This window comes from Catharus ustulatus, chromosome 4, assembly GCF_009819885.2.
Source record: "Catharus ustulatus isolate bCatUst1 chromosome 4, bCatUst1.pri.v2, whole genome shotgun sequence".
Lineage (NCBI taxonomy): Eukaryota > Metazoa > Chordata > Aves > Passeriformes > Turdidae > Catharus > Catharus ustulatus.
The window spans coordinates 2,002,988-2,019,395 of record NC_046224.1 but is presented as its reverse complement, the minus strand read 5'-3'; the positions used below and the strand labels follow the sequence as shown (position 1 = coordinate 2,019,395).

Here is a 16,408-nt window from a genome sequence, read left to right as displayed (position 1 = left end):
TTCCTGTTCTGCTCCACATGAGAAATGCAAAATTCCTGTCCTGCACCTCAAATAAGAGAAGAAATTTCCTGTCCTGCACCATAAATGAGATGCAGAATTCTTGTCCTGCACCATAAATCAGAGATGCAAAATTCCTTTTCTGTACTGTTAGAGATGTAAAATTCCTGTCCTGATACACAAATGAGAGATGAAATTTCCTGTCCTATACCTCAAATAAGAGAAGAAATTTCCTGTCCTACCCCATAAATGAGAGATGCAGAATTCTTCTCCTGCACCTCAAATAAGAGATGAAATTTCCTGTCCTGCATCACAACTGAGAAATGCAAAATTCCTGTCCTGCACCTCAAATAAGAGAAGAAATTTCCTGTCCTGAACCAGAAATGGGAGATGAAATTTCCTGTCCTGCACCAATTGAGAGATGCAAAATTCCTGTTCTGTTCTACATGAGAGATGCAAAATTCCTGTTCTGCACCTCAAATAAGAGATAAAATTTCCTGTCCTGCACCTCAAATTAGAGCTGTAAATCCCTGTCTTGCACCACAGGAGAGATGCAAAATTCTTCTCCTGCACCTCAAATAAGAGATTTCTTGTCCTGCACCATAAATGTGAGATGTAAAATTCCTGTCCTGCACCAAATGAGAGATGTAAAATTCCTGCCCTGCACCAATTGAGAGATGCAAAATTCCTGTTCTTCACCAGAAATGGGAGATGAAATTTCCTGTCCTGTACAACTGAGAGATGCAAAATTCCCTGCCCAGCCCAGCATGGCCTGAGCTGAAGCTGTCACAGCAGCCTGGCACTCAGAAATGATGAATCCAATTTTTATCCCACTTTCTGTCAGCTTGGGGATGCCAGAAAGTCAAATCCTAAATGTGGAAAAGGAGCTGGGCTGAAACTGGGAGGTGAAGGAAGAGCTGGAAAGTCCAAATTTTAAACAGATCCCCTCATGGGAAGAGGAGAAACAATCCTGAAATGGGGGAGAAAAGTGGGAGGAAAGGCAGGGAAAATAAAAACCTCAGGTACCTGAGCTTCCCAACTGGGTGAAACACTAAAACCCACCAAAAATCCCAAAAAACAGTTAATGAATGCAGGTAACAATCAGAGAATGAAGTATTCAGTGGCTCTCCTTCTGTTTGAAAATCAGAATTCATAACTGAGTAACCTGCTGGAAAATCCAGGATTTAGTAACTCAGAAATTTGTATTTTTATTGAGATCTGTTTTCTGGCATCATGCACAAAAAACAAGAACCTTCCCAGCAGTGACAACAGCTCTGAGAATTCTTTCAGAAATGAAACCCCAAAGATTTATTTATTTATTTCACAAGGATGGAGATGTCTTAAAATAAAACCACAAAATTGGCTTATTTTTCTTCTTTAAAAACCCTAAAGGCATGGATTATTATTTTTTATTTTTTTCCAGGGCTGTGTTTACATATTTGCTTAGTGGATTTTGGATGGATGGAAAGAAGGGAATTGTGCACAAAACACAAAAAACATCAGCCCAGCCTTTGTGGGACTGCCCCAAAAATTGTTGATGATGCTCCAACGCTGGCCTGTGCTCAGCTGGAAAGAATTCCAGAGTCATTAATGAAATCTGCCTAATGATTATTGCCTTTTCCACCCTAAAATGTTGTTTTGGAACCAGATTGGGGCAGCTCATTTGCATCTCTCTCCATCAGTTTTTAATTAATTCTGGGTTAGCAATATCTTGATTGTTACAAATAAACCTGAAAACAAAGCAAGAAGTTCTATTCTAGGCACAAAACATTGAATTTCCAATTATTTCTTGTCTCTCCCAATTTGTGATTTTGGCTGTAATTGTGTACTAACACACCAGTGAATATTATGGGTATTTTCCCCTCCTAGAGATGCAGGTGACATTTGAAAATGTTGCTCAGACCTAAACAGGGAGCAGAAATTTAATTTAATCTCCAGCCTGCTGGGCCAGGCCAGGATGGTTTTTGGTGTTTGGCTGTTGAGGAGAAGCCCATTCAGAGAAGGGCCAGAGCAGGATTCTTTATTGACAATTAAAATAATTAATCATTGGAATAAATTACCAAGAGTTCTCCACAACTGGAAGGTTTTTAATTCAAATGTGACCTCATGGAACCAACTGGTGTCGGGCTGGAAACAGGAACCATGAAATTCCAAGTGGGATGAAGGGAGGATGATTTAAATCATCAAATAATCCCTTTTGACCTTAAATTGATAAATCTTTCTTAAAAGACAAAGAAATTTGAATTATGAGCCAAAAACTTTTCCAGAATCTTCTTCCAAGCTGTTGGAACTCCCAAACTTTTAGTGCTGAGAACCAAGAAGTGGTGATGGAATTAAAAGAGGATTATGGAAATGTTCTCCCTGTTCTCCTGATGAAACCAGAAATCCCAGGAATCTGAGGATGTGGAGAATTGGGAATTTATTGAAGGAAATTTCAACTTTGGGTGTGATCTTGTGATGATTTATTGGGATGTTCTTGGGTGTGACACGTCCCTGTGGAAGGAAAGATGATAGAGGGAATTCTGCATTTCCAAGCCTGAAATAATTCCCTTAAATTGATAAATCTTTCACAAAAGAGAAAGAAATTTGAATATGAGCCCTAAACTCGTTTTCAAATCTCTTCCAAGCTGTTGGAACTCCCAAACTTTTAGTGCTGAGAGCCAAGAAATGGTGATGGAATTTAAAAGAGCATTATGGAAATGTTCTCCCTGTTCTCCTGATGAAATCATAAATCCCAGGAATCTGAGGATGTGGAGAATTGGGAATTTATTGAAGGAAATTTCAACTTTGGCTGTGATCTTGTGATGATTTATTGGGATGTTCTTGAGTGTGACATGTCCCTGTGGAAGGAAAGATGACAGAGGGAATTCTGCATTCCAATCCTGAAACAGAAACTGATTTGGGGAATTCCAAATGGATGAGGGGAGGATGAGTTAGATCATAAAAATAATCCCTTCTGACCTTAAAATTGATAAATCTGTCACACAGACAAAGAAATTGGAATTATGAGCCCGAAACTTTTCAGAATCTTCTTCCAGCTGTGAGAACTCCCAAACTTTTAGTGCTCAGAGCCAAGAAATGGTGATGGAATTTAAAGAGGATTATGGAAATGTTCTCCCTGTTCTCCTGATGAAATTGTAAATCCCAGAAATATGAGGACAAGGAATTGGGAATTTATTGAAGGGAAATTTGAATTTTGAGCATGATCTTGTGATGATTTATTGGGATGTTCTTGGTGTGACACTTCCCTGTGGAAGGAAAGGTGCCAGAGGGAATTCTGCATTTCCAATCCTGAAACAGGAACTGATTTGGAGAATTCCAAGTGGGATGAGGGGAGAGAGTTTTGAATCATCAAAATAATCCCTTCTGGCCTTAAAATGATAAATCTTTCACAACAGACAAAGGAATGGGAATTATGAGCCAAAACTAATTTCAAATCTTCTTCCAAGCTGTAAGAACTCCCAAACTTTTAGTGCTGAGAGCCAAGAAATGGTGATGGAATTAAAAGAAGATTATGGAAATGTTCTCCCTGTTCTCCTGATGAAATTGTAAATCCCAGGAATCTGAGAATGTTGGGGAATTGGGAATTTATTGGAGGGAATTTGAATTTTGAGCGTGATCTTGTGATGATTTATTGGGATGTTCTTGGGTTGGACACTTCCCTGTGAAAGCAAAGATGATAGAGGAAATTCTGCATTTCCAAGCCTGAAATAATTCCCTTAAAATTGATAAATCTTTCACAAAAGAGAAAGAAATTTGAATTATGAGCCCTAAACTCGTTCTCAAAATCTTCTTCCAAGCTGTTGGAATTCTCAAACTTTTAGTGCTGAGAGCCAAGAAATGGTGATGGAATTAAAAAGAGGATTATGGAAATGTTCTCCCTGTTCTCCTGATGAAATTGTAAATCCAGAAATCTGAGGACACAAGGAATTGAGAATTTATTGAAGGAAATTTGAATTTTGAGTGTGATTTATTGTAACATTTCCTTGTAGAAGGAAAGATGCCAGAAGAATTCTTCATTTTCTAAGTCCTGTGCAGGAGAAGAGGAAAAAAAATAAAAATAAATCTTTATTTTAAGGTTTGGGGCATCCTGGCACAGCATTCCCAGAGAATTCCCCATCCCTGGAAGTGTCCAAGGCTGGATGGAGCTTGGAGCACCCTGGGATGATGGAAAATGTTGGGAAAGTTTGGAATGGGATGGGCTTTAAATTCCCATCCATCCCATTCCATTCCATAATTTTCTGTGGGAAAAAAAATTCTCTTTTCCAACCCTTGCCAGGATTATTCACAAAAAATTAAAAAAAAATGAACTTGAGACAGGAAAAAAAAAAAAAATTCTGCAACATCCTGATCGATTTTCAGCTTTTTTCTCCCTTTGAAATGATTTTTTTAGAATGGGTTTTCAAAGTGAATTTTTACCTTCTGCAGGATTTTAATGTGCTGTGCTAATCAGCTTTTTGTGCTAATTATATCCATTTATTCTGTTTACTGCTCCTGAAATAGGAGTCAGGGCAGGATTTTGGAATTTTTTTTTTGCTCTTTGCTTAAATTGGAATGTTTTCCTTGTTTCTCAAAGAATGAGTTATTTGTGAGAGGGATGGTAAAAGAAATATATTTTATTTCCAGGTGTCTGTTGACCTGTTTTAAATCCCATCAAATGGGCACAGAGGTGATTTTCTTTCACTTAAAATTTAGTTAAAATAAGTATTAATTAAAAACCACTGAATTTGGAATTATTTCAATTATTGCTGCCACATTTCCAAGTGGCCCAATCTTAAAATCTACCAGAGATTTAACAATTAATTTTAAAATTTAAAAAATTAATCTAAAAATTAAATTTTCAGCTGCCTAAATAAATTGCTGGACACTCACAAGAGCAGAAATTCTTTTAAATCTCCTACTTAGAGCTGGAAGTGGAAAAAAAATGAAAATTTAACCCTCAGCTCAGCGGGGAGAAAATGCAGAATTTTGTATTTTTGCAGCACTTTGGGTTCTTTTATTATGGTTTATTTTTATTCAGTGGAGTTTTAAGGATCTATTTCATTGAAGAATTTTTCCATTGAAATTAGGATTGAGTTTATTCCAGTTTATTCCAGTAATCCCATTAAAACATTCCCATCTCTAAAAACTCCTCAGCAACCCCTTTAATAAAGGCTGTAAATCAGAACAAAAATAAGATTTTTCCTTTTAAAAAAGAGGTTTTAATGCAGATTTTTTGTGCTATTTTTACATTCAGAGCACCTCAATTTTGGAAATACATGAGATGGGTTGGAGGTGTGATAAAATTGAGAATTTTGTATTTTTGCAGCACTTTGGGTTCTTTTATTGTGGTTTTAATTTTATTCAGTGGAGTTTTAAGGATCTGAGTGGTTTTTTTCTATTTAATTGAAGAATTTTTACATTAAAATTAGGATTTAATTTATTCCAGTTTATTCCAGTAATCCCATTAAAATATTCCCATCTCTGGAAAAAAAATCCTCAGCAAACCCCTTTAATAAAGGCTGTAAATCACATTTAAAATAAAATTATTCCATTGGAAAAAGAGGCTTTAATGCAGATTTTTTGTGTTATTTTTACATTCACAGCACCTCAATTTTGGAAATACTTAAGATGGGTTAGGGGGTGATAAAATCTCTGCAAAGCTTTACAAAAAGCTGCTGAAATTTGATTTTTTTTTTAAATTTAATGTCTTTTTTGCAGCACTTTGCCTGGTGCTGATGAGCATTACCCCATGCTGGTGTTGCTGGGGCCTCTGGCTGCTGGGAAGAGACAACTTGCCCTCAAAATCTGCAGAAAATTCAAGAATTCCTTCAGGTTTGGGTAAGTTCTGAGCTTCAAAAATAAAAAATTAAAAAAAAAACCCCAAAGGATCGAGGTTGGAATTGCTGCTGGTTTGGTTTGTGGGGTTTTTGTAAAGAAGTTTTTAAAAAAAATTAAAATTTTGCTGCGTTTTGTTTGAGTTTTAAGTGCAATGGGAGAAACGATATTTCAATTATTAAATGATATTTAAATTATTAAGTTTTTAAAGGAAAACAGTAAATAAATAAAACAAAGAAAGAAAGAAATTTTAAAGAGCCCCAGAAACAAAAACAGGGAAAAAAATGAAAACACAAACAAACAAAGAAAACACAACCAAAAAAACCCAAAAGGAAAAAAAAAAAAACACAGACCTAAACAAAAAAAAAAATGCCCCCCAAAAAACCAAAACAACACAAACAACAAACCAAACCCAAACAAACAAAAACAACCAAAAAACCCCAAAAAACCAAAAAAACCCCAAAACTCAAATAATTAAAAACCACAAACAAAAAAACCACAAAATCCAAAAAAAGTCTCCAAAAAACCCCAAATAAAACAAAACACAACCCAAAAAAACCCAAAAAGAACCAAAAAAATCTCAACAAAAAACCCAAAAAACAATCAAAAAAGACCCAACCCCCCCAAAAATCCCAAACAAAAAAAAACCACAACAAAAAAATTTCCAAGAACCAAAAATAATAAAAATCACAAAAAAGTCCCCAAAAAAACCCCAAAAAACCAACCAAAAAACACAACAAACAAAAAAAACAAAACCCAAAAAGAACAAAAAAAACCCATTTTTAATTTTATGTTTTTTCCCTCCAACTTTCATGAATGAGAGGAGAAAAATAAAATTAAAAATGGAGAGACAGAATGTTAACAGAGCAGCAAATTGTATTTTTAATTATAAAATAAATAAAAATACAGTTGTAAAAAATTTGACTCATTAAAAAAAGCATTTTCCAAAAAAAAAAAATAAAATAAAAAGGATTTTCTGGAAAAAAAAATTTTCTGGGAAAAAAGGATTTTCTTCAATTGACTCTGGCAGTTTAAATGTAATTAAAAATGTAATTAAATTTTAAAAGGGCTGAATTGTGTAAAAATTGCAGAAAATTTAAAAAATATAAAAACTAAAATTTAAAAAATAATTTAAATTAAATTGGCCCCTCCAACCTTGTGTTTTGTGATATCCCCCCAAAAAAAGAGAATTTTGCAGAGCTCACTGCTCTCAGATTTTTGGGGAGAAAAAGGGAATAAATGAGCAGGAATGGCAAAGCAAAAAAATCTGATTTACAAACAGAACAAGAGCCACTGAATATTTCATTCTCTAATTGTTACCTACATTAATTAACTGAATTTTGGGATTTTTGGGATTTTTTGGTGTTTGAGTGGCTGAGATTTATCCTCATGGGATGGAATTTATTCCATTTTATTGGCAAGCCAGAAATGAGGAGAAAAATCTGATTTGCAAACAAAACGAGATCCACTGAATTCTTCAGTCTCTAATTGCTACCTGCAATAATTTTTAATTTTAATAATTAATTTTATAATTTTAATAATTAATTTTTGGGGGGGGGTTGGGTAGATTTTTGTGGGTTTTAGTGTTTTACCCTGGTGGGGAGCTCAGGTAGTTGAGGTTTTTATTTTCCCTGACTTTTATCCCACTTCAATGGCAAAAAAGGAATTAAGAGAAAAATCTGATTTTCAAACAGGTCAAGAGCCACTGAATATTTCAGTCTCTAATTGTTACCTACACTAATTAACTGAATTTTAGGTTTTTTGGGGGATTTTTTAGTATTTGAATGGCTGAGGTTTATCCTCATGGGATGGATTTTATCCCATTTTTTTGTCAAGCCAGAAATTAGGAAAAAATCTGATTTTCAAAAAGAATGAGAGCCGCTGAATGCTTCAGTCTTTAATTGTTACCTGCATTAATTTTTAATTTTAATAATTAATTTTAATTTTTAATAATTAATTTGGGGGGTTGGGGTGGATTTTTGGTGCGTTTTAGTGTTTTATTCCAGTGGGGAGCTCAAGTAGTTGAGGTTTTACTTTCCCTGACTTTTTTCCCACTTTATGGCAAAGCAGAAATGAGAAGAAAAATCTGATTTTCAAACAGGACAAGAGCCACTGAATATTTCAGTCTCTAATTGTTACCTGCATTAATTATCTGAATTTTGGGCTTTTTTGGGGATTTTTTTAGTGTTTGAGTGGCTGAGGTTTATCCTCATGGGATGGAATTTATTCCATTTTATTGGCAAGCCAGAAATGAGGAGAAAAATCTGATTTGCAAATGGAATAAGAACCACTGAACGCTTCAGCCTCAAATTGTTACCTGCACTACTTTTTAATTTTAATAATTAATTTTTAATTTTTAATAATTAATTTGGGGGGGTTAGGGTGGATTTTTGGTGGGTGTTACTGTTTTATCCCCATTTCAGGATTGTTTCTCCTCTTCCCATGAGGGATCTGTTTAAAATTTGGACTTTCCAGCTCTCCCTTCACCTCCCAGTTCAGCCCAGCTCCTTTTCCACATTTAGGATTTGACTTTCTGGCATCCCCAAGCTGACAGAAATGGGATAAAAAATGGATTCATCATTTCTGCTGCGACAGCTTCAGCTCAGGATTTATACCCAAAATACCACGTTGCATTTGACTTTTTTTTGAGGTGTATTTATGGGTTAATCTTTCAAATTAGGGGTGTGATTTGCACTTCTTTATATCCCTTATATTTCTTTGCTGCTTAAAAAATAAAATTATTTATAGTTTCCCTGCTCTCCCCACTTCCCAGTGCTATTCCAGAGCTGCTGCTGGGATTGAAAACTGAATTTTTTCTTTATTATTCCATAAATCTCTCAGGCCCTGTCACACCACCAGGACAGCTTATTTTGGGGAAGAAAATAGACTGGATTATTATTTCATTTCTCAAGAAGTTTTTGACAAAATGGTGAAAGAAGTAAGTACCTGACTCCTGTCCTTTTTCCTTTTCCCTAAGTGAACTCAACTCCTCTGCCCAAACCTGATTTATTTTATTTTTTTAATATCAAATTTGTGCCTGACTGTGAATTTTTACTCACTTTCAGTTGGGTTTTGAACAGAAATCACAAATTTCTGGTAGATTTGTGCTGTCTTTTCTCCTGTAAATGAATTTAAATGGGCAAAGTGGCCAGTGGGGAATATTTAAATAATGGTATCACGTAGAAATAAACTTATTTCCAGACACAAATATTTATTAGTTTTATTTTTTTCACATTTTCCAGCAGCCCTGCAGGGAATTCCTTGGAAGTTTAGCAAATCCACCCTAAAGGAGTGAGGTTTCTCTGAAGGATTTTTGCCTCCAGCTGCTCTTTTTGATGCTTTTTGCAACAAGAATTTGCCCCAACACTGCCCATTATTTATATTTATATTATATTTATATTTATATTTATATTTATATTTATATTTATATTTATATTTTTGTATTATTTGTATTTAAACAGAAGGGGGAGCCAGCACAGCCTCAAACACCTGAGCTACCCCTTCATGACAACAATTACCAAGGAATTTAATTTTTAAAAACATAAAAATAATCTGCTTCAAATCTCTCATTGAAATGCCTCAACTTTGCAGTTCTTCCTTTTCCTTGGAATCTCCCCTTTTTCCATGGGAAAATAGAAAATATTTGCTATAAAATCACCAGGAGGAAGCCCTGGGCTTTGGGGGTTTTTTTTTTTTGGGAAGGATAACCCAGGAATGCTGTCAGCAATTTGTTCCTAATGTTTTGGGATTTGATTTTCCACAGACAAGGCACAAACCAGATATGGGCTAAGTTTTTGGGTTTTTGTGGGTTTTGCTAATTTCTTGCTAATTTTGGGCTAAATTCTTGCTAATTTTGGAGTCTCAGTGCCTTCATTAATGCTGATTTTGGGCTCTCATTAATGCTGATTTTGGGCTCTCACTGCTCTCATTAATGCTGATTTTGGGCCTCATTATTGCTGATTTTTGGGCTCTCATTGCCCTCATTAATGTTGATTTTGGGCTCATTAATTGTCATTATTGCTGATTTTTTGGCTCAATTATTCTGATTTTGCTCACTGCTCCCTTCAAAACTGATTCAAACAGGAACAAACTGCAAGGAGACCAAACAACGAAACCCAAAATGAGTTTCCCTCATTTGAGGAAGATTTTTTTTTTAAAAAACATTTCCTTATTCTGAATTTCAGGGTGAATTTCTTGTCACCTACAAATGCAATGGCCACAGCTATGGGCTGGCCAGGGCCACCGTGGAGTCCATAGCCAGGGAGGGGCTGGCAACCTGTGTGCACATGGAGATCGAGGTGAGCTCACCTGGCTGGGGCCTTTTCTGGCTGGGATTTGGGGACAAGTGTCCTGGTTTGGGGACAGGTGTGTGCTGAGAAAGGCAGGAGCCTCTCTTTGAAATGGAGAATGGAAACCCTCTCCCTCCAAATTATTGTAATTTGAAATTAAGGCTCTCAGAAAAGATATGGGAATAGGAATAACAGTTCTTTACTAGGGAAATTAAAATAGGAAAAGGCTGCTCTGATGTTCCAAATCTCAGATTTTATCAGGGTAGGAAATGCTTGGCTCCTCCCCTGGGTGGAGCATCTCCCCATGGGATGATGGAATTTTATCAGCCATGCCCTGGGACTCAGTGGCCATGAACAGGAGAGATCTCCTGGAGGGAGGATGGACTGTGAAAAGATAAAGAACTCTGCCCCAGCTGGTTTAACAGCTGACCCATTAACAGGAGATATCTCCCGTGGAGATGAGGATCACTGCCCCAGCTGGTTTAACAGATGGTGACAGAATTGATACTTTTGGTCACATCCTGAATTGCAACCCAAGACAACAGGGAAGGCTCAGGTTGGAGATTTTGGAAAAATTCTCTTTGGGAGGGGTTGGAACAGGCAGTGGAGTTGTGGAATTGTGCAAGAAACAAAAGGATGTGGCACTTGGCGGGTGTTAAAGTCAGTGAGCCTGGTGTGTCTCTGAATTTTTCAGAGAAAGTGCAGATATTGAAATAATTTTTTTTAATACATTGAATTGTGCTAAGTTACACATAGAGGTGTAAGTTTGAGTTTTAGCATAAATAAGTAAGTCAGTAAATAAGTTTCATATTTAGCTACAGTGCTTTTAAGAAGTAAAAAGTTTAAATTCCAGAGTGGAAGAACAAGTTCTAATAAAAGTTTAAAAATATACTGATGTTTTCAGTTGGAGCTTGTTTGGAAACCGCACTTAAACAAAACAAAACTCCAGTAAAAATATTACTTACATTTTCAAATAAAACAGAATCAATTGTATATGCAGTTTACACCTATTATATTGTAAGAAATTTATATATATATGTAAATTTGTATAAATATAAATATAAATATAAATATAAATTTATACATAACCTATAATAAGAAATTTAAATTCTAATAAGTTTAAAAGTATTAATTCAAATTTGTGTTAGCTTGTTAAAATAATCCTATATAAAATTATGTATTAGAAAAAGTTGATGCTTTTTATGCCTTTACTCTTTACTTTTGCTTTATACCATCTGCTTTTACCATTGCTTTTCTATTTTACTTTTCTTTACTCACTGCCAACAACAGCCAAAAGAAAATTTTAAAAATATATAAATAGTAAAAATAATATAAATATAATATTTAAAAAAAAATGCTACCACATCAACTTCCCAAAACTTTAACAAAAACAACTTCTATTTAAAACACACATGCACCAAAAAAGCAAACTTAAAGTAACCATGTAAAACAGTTCCTAAAATATAAAAAAATAAATTTCTAGGAAAGTTTAAAAATGCATAATGATAGAAGGTGCTGAGTCCATTAGCTCAGAACAAAATTTGGCAGCATTAAAGGAATTTTTAATTATGGTGGACTGAGAATGAAAATGTAGAAAATGTAGAGCTGTTCATTCTTGTTAATCTAGAGAATATCAAAATAAATGACATAATAATATCATTATTATTAAATGCTGATAAACCAATTTTAAAAGTGAAAATCTTGCTGAACCTGCACTGACAGTCAGAGGGTGCTGAAATCTGACAGAGTTCTGTTTATAATTAAATTAAATTAAAAATTTAATTAATTTACTTTTAAAAACATTAAATTACACTAAATGTTTTCAGTGCTTCCCCTTTGCTCTGGTAGCTTTATTTTCAAGGAGAAAAAACTCAACTCAAAATTCAACATTCAGTTTAAAGAAAAAAAACACTGGTTTTCTCTATTTTATTTTCCAGGAGAAAAAACTCAGCTCCAAATTTGTCAAACACTAATTTTCAGGAATAAACCCCTTGTGTTTTTCTGATTTATTTTCAATGAGAAAAAATTCAATTTCAAGAAAAAACAGTGGTTTTCTCAATTTTATTTTCCAGGAGAAAAAACTCTGCTCCAAATTTATCAAACCCTGATTTTCAGGAATAAACTCCTGGGTTTCTGTGCTTTATTTTCAAGGAGAAAAATACCCATTTCAAAAAAAATACTATTTATCTCTGATTTATTTTCAAAGAGAAAAAAATCTCAATTTCAAGAAAAAATACTCTTTTTCTCTGCTTTATTTTCCAGGAGAAAAAAAAAAATCTCAATTTCAAGAAAAAACTGGTTTTCTCTGCTTTATTTTCAAGGAGAAAAATCTCAATTTCACGAAAAATCTCAATTTTTTCTCCGTTTTATTTCCCAGGGTGTCCGTAGCTTGAAGAACACCCACTTCAAACCCAGGTACATCCTACTGGTCCCAAAAGACAAAAAAAATTACGAGGAGCACCTGAGGAGAATGGGATTGTTCAGCAGGGCTCAGGTGGAGGAGGCAGTGGCCAGGGTGGATCTGTACCTGGAAATAAATCAGAATTTCCCTGGCTATTTCCATGCAGTCATCAACACAGGTGAGAAATTCCCAAATTTCTTTGGGGTTATTCAGAAGAAGAATCACTCTGGGGTTTATTAATGAGTGGAAATTTAAATGTAATTTAAATTAAAAATTGGAAATCGGTAAATGTGGCACACAGTGGAAAGGATTGGAAATTTGTAAATATTTTAATCGGTGTAAAATATTGGAAATTTGCAAATATTTTACTCAATGGTGTAAAATACTGGAAATTTGTAAATATTTTACTCAGTGGTGTAAAATGTTGGAAATTTGTGAATATTTTAATTGGTGTAAAATATTGGAAATTTGCAAATATTTTACTCAGGGTATAAAATGTTGGAAATTTGTAAATGTGGCACAGAGTGGGGTAAAAGTATTGGAAATTTATTAATATTTTACCCAAGGGTGTGAAATATTGGAGATTTGTAAATATGGGACAAAGTGGTGGAAAAATACTGGAAATTTGTAAATATTTAATGCAGTGGTGTAAAAAAATGGAAATTTCCAAATATGGCAGAGAGTGGTGTAAAAATATTGGAAATTTATTAATATTTTACTCACTGGGGTAAAATATTGGAAATTTGTAAATATTCTGCTCAATGGTGTAAAATACTGGAAATTTGCAAATATTTTACTCGGGGTATAAAATGTTGGAAATTTGTAAATATGGCACAGAGTGGGGTAAAAATATTGGAAATTTATTAATATTTTACTCAGTGGGGTAAAATATTGGAAATCTGTAAATATTTTACTCAATGGTGTAAAAATATCGGAAATTTGTAAATATTTTACTCAATGGTGTAAAGTACTGGAAATTTGTAAATATTTTACTCAGTGGTATAAAAATATTGGAAATTTGTAAATATTTTACTCAATGGTGTAAAATATTGGAAATTTGTAAATATGGCACACAGAGTAAAATATTGGAAATTTGTAAATATGGGACACAATATAAAATATTCTTTTATTTCATTTCATTTATTTTATTCCATTTCATTTGCTTTCATTTTATTTCATTTTATTTTTATTTTATTTTATTTCATTTCATTTCATTTGGTTTCATTTGATTTGATTTCATTTCATTTCATTTCATTTATTTCCTTTTATTTAATTTCATTTCATTTGGTTTCATTTTATTTCATTTTATTTTTTTTTATTTAATTTCATTTCATTTGGTTTCATTTTATTTCATTTAATTTCTTTTCATTTATTTCATTTTATTTCATCTCATTTCATTTGATTTGGTTTTATTTTATTTTATTTTATTTCATTTATTTCATTTTATTTCATTTCATTTCATTTGGTTTCATTTTATTTCATTTAATTTCTTTTCATTTATTTCATTTTATTTCATTTCATTTTATTCATCTCATTTCATTTGATTTGGTTTTATTTTATTTTATATCATTTCATTTCATCTCATTTTATTTCATTTCATTTCATTTTCTTTTATTTTATTTCATTTTATTTTATTTATTTTATTTTATTCCATTTCTCTCTCCCTGTCTGCAGATGACCTGGACGCGGCGTTCTCGGAGCTGAGCCACCTGGTGAGGATCTACCTGGGCCTGGAGCCTCCTGAACCTCTGGAGACCATTCCAGGTAAAAGAGCCAGGGTGCTTTATCAGCAGAATATTCGAATTTCTTGTGAATTTCTCGTGAATTTCTTGTGAATTTCTTGTGAATTTCTTGTGAATTTCTTGTGAATGGATTTTGGAAATCTGGGGGTGATGCAGCTGGAACCTCCAGGAGCTGCTTGGATCGGCTCTGCCAGGAGTGGGGCTGGGATCTGGGAGGAGATCCTGACTCTTTTTGGGATCTGGATGGAGATTCCTGACTCTTTTTGGGATCTGTATGGATTTCATGACTTTTTTGGGATCTAGATGGAGATTCCTGACTCATTTTTTGCTCAGATGGAGATTCCTGACTCATTTTGGGATCTGGATGGAATTCCTGACTCATTTTGGGCTCAGATGGAAATTCCTGATTCTTTTTTGGGATCTGGGGGGCGATTCCTGACTCGTTTTGGGATCTGGATGGAGATTCCTTACTCATTTTGGGATCAGATGGAGATTCCTGACTTTTCTAGGATCTGGGTGGAGATTCCTGACTTTTTTTAGGATCTGGATGGAATTCCTGACTTTTTTTGTGATCTGGATGGAGATTCCTGACTTTTTTTTTGATGAGATGGAAATTCCTGATTCGTTTTTGGGATTTGGGTGGAGATTCCTGACTCTTTTTTGGGATTTGGGTGGAGATTCCTGACTCATTTTTGGGATGTGGGTGGAATTCCTGACTCGTTTTGGGATCTGGATGGAATTCCTGACTCGTTTTTGGGATCTGGGTGGAGATTCCTGACTCATTTTGGGATCTGGATGGAGATTCCTGACTCTTTTTGGGATCAGATGGAGATTCCTGACTCATTTTTGAGATGTGGGTGGAATTCCTGATTTGTTTGTGGGATCTGGATGGAGATTCCTGACTAGTTTTTAGGATCTGGGTGGAAATTCCTGACACTTTTTGGGATCTGAGTGGAGATTCCTGACTCTTTTTGGGCTCAAATGGATATTCCTGACTATTTTTTGGACTCAGATGGAGTTTCCTGACTCTCATTTTGGGCTCAGATGGAGTTTGATGATTTGTCTGAGGATGATTTTTTGCTCTGGATGGAGTTTCCTGACTCTCCTGAGGATGGTTGTGGACTCAGATGGAGTTTCTTGACTTTTTTTGGGGGTTCTAGATGGAGTTTCCCGACTCTCCTGAGATTGTTTTTGGACTCATTTGGAGTTTCTGACCCTTTTGAAGATGGTTTTGAGCTCTGGATGGAATTTCCTGACTCTTTTTTGGGCTCAGTGGAGTCTCCTGACTGCTCTGGGGATGGTTTTGGGCTGAGATGGAGTTTCCTGACTATACTGACTCTTTTTTGGGGGTTCTGGATGGAGTTTCCTGATTCTTTTTTGGGCTCAGATGGAGTTTGCTCAATCTATTTTTGGACTCAAATGGAGTTTCCTGACTCTCCTGAGGATGGTTTTGGGCTCTGGATGGAATTTCTGACTCTCCTGAGATTGGTTTTAGGCTCAGATGGAGTTTCTGACCCTTCTGAGAATGGTTTTGAGCTCTGGGTGGAATTTTGGACTGAGATGGAGTTTCCTGACTCTTTTTGGGACTCAGATGGAGATTCCTGACTTTTTTGGGAGTTCTGAATGGATTTTCCTGACTGTCCTAAAGTTGATTTTGGGCTCAAATGGAGTTTCCTGACTATCCTGACTCTTTTTTTGGCTCAGATGGAGTTTGATGACTTTCCTTAGTCATTTCCTTAGGATGATTTTGGGCTCTGAATGGATTTTCCTGACTCTCCTGAGGATGGTTTTGGGCTCAGATGGAATTTCTGACTCCTCTGAGGATGTTTTTTGGCTCTGGATTCCCATTAGCTGGAGCTAATCCAAGTGCTTGTTCTCATTCCTGAAAAATTTCCTGGAATTCCTGAGTGGGAAGGGACCCACAAGGATCATCCAGGGAGAAGAACTTTACTGGAATAAAAAAAAAAAATTAAAAATACATTATTGTAAAAAGAGGATGAATGAAAAAGCTCATTTTTAGGATTTTTTCCCTCTGACTCCAGGATTTTCCATGGATTTGGGGCCATTTCACATCCATTGGAACAGGGTATAGAATCAGTTCCCTCAGGAACACAGAGCCAAGGGAAAGCTGCAAATAAAAGTAACAGGGAAAAGGGCAAAAT

General features: G+C 35.0%; 1 protein-coding gene across 2 annotated transcripts in view; it reads left to right on the top strand.

Moving 5' to 3' along the window:
• Positions 1-16,408, top strand: part of LRGUK (leucine rich repeats and guanylate kinase domain containing) — a 65,651-nt gene that overhangs the window by 15,595 nt on the left and 33,648 nt on the right. The window lies entirely within an intron of this gene.